The sequence below is a fragment of the Scyliorhinus torazame genome, chromosome 5 (assembly GCF_047496885.1).
Source record: "Scyliorhinus torazame isolate Kashiwa2021f chromosome 5, sScyTor2.1, whole genome shotgun sequence".
In the NCBI taxonomy this organism is placed as follows: domain Eukaryota; kingdom Metazoa; phylum Chordata; class Chondrichthyes; order Carcharhiniformes; family Scyliorhinidae; genus Scyliorhinus; species Scyliorhinus torazame.
This window is the reverse complement of record NC_092711.1, coordinates 90,613,124-90,623,099: the sequence shown is the minus strand read 5'-3', so window position 1 is coordinate 90,623,099 and position 9,976 is coordinate 90,613,124.

The following is a 9,976-nucleotide window of genomic DNA, read 5'->3' as shown; positions in this document are numbered from 1 at the left end:
CTGGTAACCATGGTCGTGCTGCCCGGTGAGTGGATTGTTGAGTCGTTTCCAGATTCCATTCTTTGCATTTACTCTGACGTCTGGTACAGGTTGGTCTTTGTTTCAGAATTTCTGGAATGGATTCAATGTCCCATAGATGATTCAGGAAGGACAGACCGGAACACAAAACTGCAATTACTATACATCGGATAGCTATCCCTACCTCTTTGCTACATTCGCTATTCTGCAGAAGCTCCGGGACACTTACTGAGGAGGTATGGCAAGGGGCAGGGGGCTAGTTCTCCAGAATTCCAAGAGCTTTTTTTTTGCTGATTTCGACCAGGACAAGGAAATAGTTCCTTTACATATTAGTTGGGCTTCTGTCCCTGACTCTGCCGTGAATCTCTGTGCGCTGAGGTGCATTCAGACCATACAGAAACCGACAAGACACTCTCATCCCCTCTCACTGAATCAGATCAGGAAAGTGAAGCTCAGATTCAAATCTCAGATGAATACAAATTTGTAAAATAGCTGTCAGCAGAACCCAAACTGAGTGGCGTGGCCAGAGACGGCAACCCTGTTCAGCATCAAACTGAACCCTACACCAGATACACTGTAGAGGCCAGAATGGTGTCCCTGGGAATGTGGATAACAAAGTGAAGGGACGAGGGAGCTTCAGCATTGCTGCTCCGCCACAAGTAGGAGAGTGCGCATGCGTCAGTGCTACCGTCTGAGGAAAGTCAGACTGCAGTCTCTGTGACGTCAGTCTACCGGTTCTTTGTGACGTCAGAGGTACCCTGTTCCGTGGAGCTGATCCTAACATTAAACTCTGTTTTTAAAAGGAATAAGCAAAGAAAAGGCGCGGGAAAGAATAATTAACCGATACGTTTATTTCGAGCTGCATCTACCTGTCATTTTGAAGTTTCTATTTTGTTTGTTTTTTCAGCGGCTTCTGGAACTGGTATCTTGACGTTTTTATTCAAAATGAGATTGGTTTCTTGGCAGTATTGGGTTTGAGAGGCTGACAGCGCTGCTCATGTTATGGGTGAATCTGCCCGAGGTTCTGTAGAACCCCCAAACAGACAGGAGACTGGGCTACTGTCCAAGGTAGACGCACAGGGGTAAGACAGATTTCCATCACATTTCCCACAGACAGAACGCAGTAATAGGCGGCACAGTCAGTCAGATGCCGCTCCTGGAAGCTTAAACTGGTGAATTTAGTAGAGGTCTCGAACTCTACCGAGAAATATGATTTGGCAAAACTTTCATTTACCCACCCAGAATTTCCGCAGTGCAACTTCGCGAGCGGTGTATCTGGATGCTCTTGGTGCCAGAATAAATAATGAAGCTGATATTGCATATAGCTTTTTAAGTTTCCCCTTCTACAACTGTCATTAGATCTAAGGACAGCAACTGACAAACAGAGCCTCCATGACCTGGATCTAAAACCATATTCAAACAAGGAATTATCAGACCGGCGGCTGTTTAATATTCTGATTCATACCCTATTTTGCAAATTAGAGAAAATGCGGAAGGTCTACAATTACCTGCCAGAAACAGTCCCACAATATCCTGATGCTAAATCCCATTCTGCTAGCTATCCGCTCTGTCAAAGGAGGTTTGAGTATTTGAAGACACCGAATCTGATTATACCATCAATAACGTGCTGAAAGGTCTTCGGATTCTATCAGCTCACTGCCATTTGCTCGCAGTGCGGTTGTGAAACGGATGAATAGTGAAGTGACTGCGAGTGAATAGAACATATCGGAATCGTCCTCGGCTCCGGTGCCGTGTCCTTTTCGGGGGCTCGTTCTGTTGGAGGAGATGGGTGAGAAGAAAAACTTTCTTTCGACACTTTAAGACAGAAACTCTGGGCTATGAAAGCTGGTGAAAAATATTATAGATATTAAAAGACACTCCAAAAGGCCATGAACATCGAGGGAAATTGATGCATGGGGTGTGTTTTAACACTCGATGTTCCTAACTTGTAAAGATCAATGTTTTGATTAAAACAACCCGGACAACTAAAACACGCTGTTCATATAGAGTTTGTGCGCGGTCGTGATCAAAAGGATCGGTATACTAACGGGGAGATGGTGGAAAAGCTGCACAATAAGTCAGACAGACACAGAAATAACATCAAAAGAAAAAAACGAGGTGACACCAGAAATTAATTTGTGACTCTCATTTTTATTCTAGCTGTGAGCTGAAAGCAACTACTTTAATTCCCTAAGTGGCCCTTGCCTGGTTTTGTTCGGTGCCCTGTCTTGCTCTGAAAGTATGAAAAGTCTCGTTGGCTTTCACTGTGGAGGTTGAATGTTTATCGGCGAGAGAAGGCCCTCTGGTGGGCACTAACTGGAACTCTCATTGTGGGGTTATTGTACGGCATCTGCCAGATCTCTGCAACAGTGTGGGCTTCATGGCACAGAAATACACGGCGCAGTCGGAGAGAAGGACCCCGGTGATAGTTAAAGGAACCGTTGTGTTTTCTTTATGCAAAACCGCCAAGAACCTGGCTGGTAAATTTGGAGAATTATTTACATCCCCAGAGCTATATATTGCCATTAAATATTTTGGAGCTTTCCCGGGATAGTGGATGTACCAGAACAGCGATTGAAGAGCAGCTGTCGAGTATCTACAATCCAGTGTTACGTTCTGTCCTTCCAGAACCTTTAATTCAGATCGATCCTGGAATACTGCATCTTCGCCGTTTGTTCCTGTAAGAAGACAAATAATGTTTCAAACGTCTGGGAGTGAACATAACATATGGAACATGTGCGTGTGTGATATTGAATAATATAGTAAGTATTGACTCACTGGGGAGGATGATGAGAATCACCATAAAGCAATATGAGGAGAACATGGTGCCTGGTTTAAAGTTGGAAAGAAATAAAATCATGATTGAAATACGTTGCCGTTCTAGTCTGATATGAAAGAGTAATCTCCAATCAGCTGCAGATTTCACGCAAATATGATTCTGAGGGGCGTTTCCCAAGGGCAGGATTGGCTAGTCCCTCGGTGTTCGTGAGAGTCGGGCACCAATCGTTCTTGCTCCTGGGATAATGAACTCCTTCAGCATTTTCGCTGCATTGGTGTCTTTCAGCTTTCTCTTTGTGTCTGTCTCTCTCTGCTGTTCGGCTTCTCTGTCGGTATCTCGCCCCCCTCTCTCTCTCATACACACACACACTTTCACTGTCTCGTTTTCGTTCCTTCACGTGGCAGTCACGTTCAGAGAGCAGAAAATCAAATTCATCTCAAATTCCCGTTTCAACGAATTCACCAACCAAGGTACAGTGAAGGGACCCGGTGAAGTGATGTGGCGACAATAAGGCCGGAGAAACGAAGAGAGACAAACGAACAGATAAGAACAAAAGCAGAGAGGTAAACAAAGGAACATAGTGAGAAAAAAGCATAAAGTAGATGCAGGAATTCAAAATGGGAAGAAAAATAAGACATAAATAATATATTAAAATATGAATTAATTGAGAAAATTATATAATCAATTGAATATAACAGAACACGTGTCAAAATAAGTTACTTCACTGCGATTTAAACATAATTTAACATTAGTTCCTGTGTATATTCACCTGCATTAAAGTACATTATAATAGTAATATGAAGGAACCCGGAACCGCTCCCGCCGCAGTAAACAGACAAATACGATGCTGGAGCTCTTTGATGGGAAGAACTTTAAAATACTCAAGATGATAAATACTGTTCAGACGCCAGGCTAAAATGGAAGGCAGCTAACTTTTAATTTATGTTAAATACATGTCTGTTAAATTACAAGTTTCAGATACTTAGCAGCACGGTAGCATTGTGGATAGCACAATTGCTTCACAGCTCCACGGTCCCAGGTTCGATTCCGGCTTGGGTCACTGTCTGTGCGGAGTCTGCACGTCCTCCCCGTGTCTGCGTGGGTTTCCTCCGGGTGCTCCGGTTTCCTCCCACATTCCAAAGATGTGCAGGTTAGGTGGATTGGCCAATGATAAATTGCCCTTAATGTCCAAAATTGCCCTTGGTGTTGGGTGGAAGTGTTGAATTTGGGTAGGGTGCTTTTTCCAGGAGCCGGTGCAGACTCAATGGGCCGAATGGCCTCCTGCACTGTAAATTCAATGATAATCTATGATTAATCTAGGACAAAGGTTCGGCACAACATCGTGGGCCGAAGGGCCTGTTCTGTGCTGTATTTTCTATGTTCTATGTACTATGTCTATGGTAAACTACCAGCGTATATCCCCGTTATGTGCATATGTCACGAACAACACAGAGATCATTTCCCTGAGTGCCACAGTCGAATCTTAATCAAACTCTATTCCCTTCACCACCACCCCTAGAACCCCCCTCGCCATACCCTTTCCGGCAGCCAGTTCAGTTTATTTAGTGACAGAGACTGAAATAAATGGAACATCTTCATCTGCATCCAACACTTGTTATTCTTCCAGAGAACAGCTTTCAGGACAATTACTGATTAAACAGTCGCTGAGGTCAATTAGAGATCAAACTTTGTTAATTTTTACCGTTCTGTTAGTGATCAGCGAAATGTACAGTTAGATTTTCAGCCTCTGCAATAAACACAGACTTGTGATTGCAGAAATGATATCAGGCCAATCAGATACAGCTCTCGAGGTGATGTTCCTGTCATGTGTTCCGCAGGAAGTGACATCAGTCAAGCTTCAGCCTCAGTTTTTGTTTAATTTTGCACAGGTTTCTGAGATGAATAAAAAATCTCTGGAAAATGCTGAAGCAACAATATCGCTCTTCGTTCTCACAATGGTCTGGGTTATATTAATTATCTGTAAGATATTTCATTTTTTTACGAGTTTCTCTTTGTTGTAATAAATTTGACAAATGGAAACTTGAGGAGAAAAAACCTATATCCACCCTGGGTTATGATCAATTGCGAACATTTCTGGTCACTGCCTTACCGGTCGAACATGGGGACACAAAACACAATAGAAACAACACACGACAATGATGAATCTGCAAATGAGCGATTCCAACCATTAAGGAATGCTATAGAGGCTGGCGTCCCCTCTAGTGAAGGAAAGACTCAGAAGTAACCTAGTAGACTGCTCTAAACTGAGGGAGAATTTCGATGAAAAAAATGAAATGAAATGAAAATCGCTTATTGTCACAAGTAGGCTTCAAATGACGTTACTGTGAAAAGCTCCTAGTCGTCACATTCCGGCGTCCGTTCGGGGAGGCTGGTACGGGCTGGGAGGAACGTGGACAAGTCGTTAATACTTATGGATGATTCTAAAACTAACATTCATAAATATAAGAGACCCAACATGATCCAATCTGGAATTCAAGAGAGTGGTTAGAAAGTAGAACTCACAAGGTGCAGTTGAGATTGGTGAAGACGCAATAAAGGGCAATAGATAAGCAGGCGAGGGAGAAAGGGCCGGAAAATATTCCTGATTCACCGAGATGAAGTGGAAGAAACATTGACCAGCTCAGCTGAATGGGCTCTTTGTGCTGGAAACTCTTTTAACTTTAGTACCTGTTGCTCTCGGCTTGTTAACCTTTTGGATTTATTTGAGGACAGAGGAATTGCTGCTAATTTTGGAAAGTCCAGGTCCCAGCCGCCCATCCCCTGCCCCGCCCCACCTCCCACACCCACTCTCCCGCCCGCTATTCCCTCTGTCACACTACAGAGTTGTTTTTGTACGAGGCTCCCTCTGGTTGCTGTCACTGTGTCTCTCAGTCCGCAGTAATACACCGCGTTGTCACACAGCCGCAGCTCCCGGATGGTGAATTTCCCCTCACTTTTTGAAATATCCAAAGATGCAGAAAATCGATTCCCCACATCCACTGCTCTGGAAACAGCTCCGGAATTAGGAATGTGCATCAAGAAGATGGGGGCTTTGTCCCGGTCCCGGCGGTACAGCTGTAAGGAATATGAAGTAGCAATGGTCGGTTAGCTGTAATTAATCGCCACCGAATCTCCTACAAACCGTGTCAGTGTAACCGGTTCCTGTGAGACTGAATCTGCGCCACTCACACCTGCAGAAATTTAGAAATAAAGAGTTTTTTTTAAATCATTCTGTTATATCAATGTTGTCAAGGTACCGGCATCTTTTGCAAATATAGAGAATAAAGAGTTAAAGGGAAGATTACTATGTCAGTATAACATGAACGTGCAAGTTGTGTAACTTGGGCTATTAGCTAATCAGTTCATGGGGTTAGAGATGGTCAACAAATGTTGGTCTCGCCAGTGAGGCCCACGTCCCATGAAATATTTATTTGTTAATCAGAAATTGCAATAGTAAAGTTTGGCCAGTTGGTGGCAGTGACACCGTGGTTTTTGACATTACACGAGGCAGAGGTTGTCTCAGTTATTACGGCAATAGACCCTGCCTGTGCTCAAATTAAACGTATTAGGCTAGCTCAGTTGGTTAGACAGCTGGTTTGTGATGCAGGGCCTGGCCAACAGCACGGGTTGAATTCCCGTACTGGCTACGGTTATTCCTGAAGGACTTGCCTTCTCAACCTTGCCCCTGACCTCAGGTTTGATCACCACCAGCTAGCTCTCCCCCTCAAAGTGGAAAGCAACCTATGGTCATCTGGGACTATGGCGACTTTACCTATTAGTCTCGGTCACGTTTCTGATTTTATGACTGCAGAGCCTAGTTATGACCGTACTCGGTTCAATCGCAGCTGTTAACATGTTGAACCAAGGCCCTCTTTACATTACGCCCAGCATTCAGGAAGTTACAATAGCACTGAATCATACCTCGGCTATTATGATAATGGTCCATGCCCAATTGTTACTTCACGACACCCAGTCTCCACAGATACTAAACCTAAACATGTTCCTGTTGGTATTACATGAGGCTCTGTCTCAATTATTACTTTAAAATAACCTGCCACATTCCTCAGCATAGTGGTCTTGGCAAACCATCGTTAGCTGTTTTATCAATGATCTTCTTTTACTCATAAAGTCAGAAATGAGGATGTTCCCAGTTGATTGCACAATATTAATCCACCATTCGCGCGACCCCACATATACTGAAGCTGCCTATGGGCAATGCAACAAGATCTGGACTATATTCAGGTTTGACTGACAAGTGACAAGTGCAGGCAATGACCAAGAGAGGATCAAACCATCGCCACTTGACATTGAATGGAATTACCATCGTGGAATCCCCCAACATCAATATCCTGGTAGTGACCGTTGACCAGAAACTGAAATCGAATAGCCCAATAAATACGGTGTCTACCAGAGCAAGTCAAGTCTAGGAACAGCCTCTGTGAGTGCTATCACTTCCACAAACATCCAATCGTTCAATCACCGACGCACAGTGTCAGATTATGTAACATATACAAGATGGACCATAGAAATTCACCACGGCTACTGGGGCAGCGTCTTCCAAACCTACGAGCACTTCCATCTTGAAGGAAAACATTAGAAAACGCATGTATTTGTGTGATCAAAATCGTAGAAATATTTTGAAAATCAATAAGTGGAATAGGTCAAAGGTAATGCAGACATCAGGGTCAAATTCCGAACTGGCAGGAATACAGGTTCCAGAAATAATAATGGAGAATTAGAGCATTGAAACTTGAATGGCGGTGGACTATTTGTATATACATTACCGAAGCAGCGTTTTTGCCCACTCCTATTTTCGGAGACTCAATTAAAATAGCTAAGTCATTGCTGATTATGAACATACAGAATACAGGGTCTGTTGCAATTTTAATAGTTACAACCTGCAGTGCACGACTGAACAGATCTCTGGATCGAGTCTGATGCTGACACACAATGAGTATCTGGTGCAGCCAATCAAAGTTGGCTCTCAAATAACCGTGTCTGTGTGAGAGGCAGCTAAAATTGACACAACAGCAAATTATTTGCAAATGCTGCATTAGAGTCAGGCAGATAAAACCCGAAATTGCTGGAATTTCCCTGCGTGTCAGGCAGAATCTGAGGAGAGAAACAGAGTTCACGTTTCATGTCTCTGACAGAACATCAGCACCGGGTTCATGTACCTGAAACTAACCATTTCTCTCTGAAAATGTGACTCGCCAGAGTAACACATTTGGCAGCACTTCTGTTGCTGAGATGTTTGAATTGGGTTCAAATTCAGGATTGCTGACCATGGGAGGAGTGTTCGTGCAACTGAACCAGGTTATTAACCAGCCTCCAAAATCCTTCACCTTCTCCAAACCTTCCTCCGAGAGTGGAAATAATGTGAATTTACGAAAAACAAACGGATTTTCCATTCGCTTTCTGACCTGTTGAGTCTTTCCAACAGCTTTTGTGTTTATTTTAGATTTCTAGTACATATCAGTTACCTTTGTATTGATGTAATGGGAACTGCGGACAGATCATGTCGGAATCAAGTCATCGTGGTACCCTTACCTCCGAGTCATAAAGCTGTGGGTGCAAGTCCCAGTTCGGAGCTTCGGCCACATAATATAGATCAATTTTCACCGTGATAGTTTGGATGAAAATTCTTGGTGTACATTGTCCAATAATTCCATAAACGGGGCATACAGCGGCCCAGTAAAATAATAATCACAGAGACCGGCTCCAGTGTATCAGTAACAGAGACTGCAGGGTCCGGGGACAGACTGGGGTCCGGTATAATAATAATCACAGAGACCGGCTCCAGTGTATCAATAACAGAGACTGCCGGGCCCGGGGTCAGACTGGGGTCTGGTATAATAATAATCACAGTGACCGGCTCCAGTGTATCAATAACAGAGACTGCCGGGCCCGGGGTCAGACTGGGGTCAGGTATAATAATAATCACAGAGACCCGCTCCAGTGTATCAATAACAGAGACTGCCGGGCTCGGGGTCAGACTGGGGTCTGGTATAATAATAATCACAGAGACCGGCTGCAGTGTATCAATAACAGAGACTGGGGGCCCGGGGTCAGACTGGGGTCTGGTATAATAATAATCACAGAGACCGGCTCCAGTGTATCAATAACAGAGACTGCCGGGCCCGGGGTCAGACTGGGGTCAGGTATAATAATAATCACAGAGATCGGTTCCAGTGTATCAATAACAGAGACTGCCGGGCTCTGGGTCAGACTGGGGTCTGGTATAATAATAAGCACAGAGACCGGCTCCAGTGTATCAATAACAGAGACTGCCGGGCCCGGGGTCAGACTGGGGTCAGGTATAATAATAATCACAGAGACCGGCTCCAGTGTATCAATAACAGAGACTGCCGGGCCCGGGATCAGACTGGGGTCAGGTATAATAATAATCACAGAGACCGGCTCCAGTGTATCAATAACTGAGACTGCCGGGCTCGGGGTCAGACTGGGGTCTGGTATAATAATAATCACAGAGACCGGCTCCAGTGTATCAATAACAGAGACTGCCGGGCTCGGGGTCAGACTGGGGTCTGGTATAATAATAATCACAGAGACCGGCTCCAGTGTATCAATAACAGAGGCAGCCGGGCCTGGGGTCAGACTGGGGTCAGGTATAATAATAGTCACAGAGACCGGCTCCAGTGTATCAATAACAGAGACTGCCGGGCCCGGGGTCAGACTGGGGTCAGGTATAATAATAATCACACTGACCGGCTCCAGTGTATCAATAACAGAGACTGCCGGGCCCGGGGTGAGACTGGGGTCAGGTATAATAATAATCACAGAGACCGGCTCCAGTGTATCAATAACAGAGACTGCCGGGCCCGGGGTGAGACTGGGGTCAGGTATAATAATAATCACAGAGACCGGGTCCAGTGTATCAATAACAGAGACTGCCGGGCCCGGGGTCAGACTGGGGTCAGGTATAATAATAATCACAGAGACCGGCTCCAGTGTATCAATAACAGAGACTGCCGGGCTCGGGGTCAGACTGGGGTCTGGTATAATAATAAGCACAGAGACCGGCTCCAGTGTATCAATAACAGAGACTGCCGGGCTCGGGGTCAGACTGGGGTCTGGTATAATAATAATCACAGAGACCGGCTCCAGTGTATCAATAACAGAGACTGCCGGGCCCGGGGTCAGACTGGGGTCAGGTAT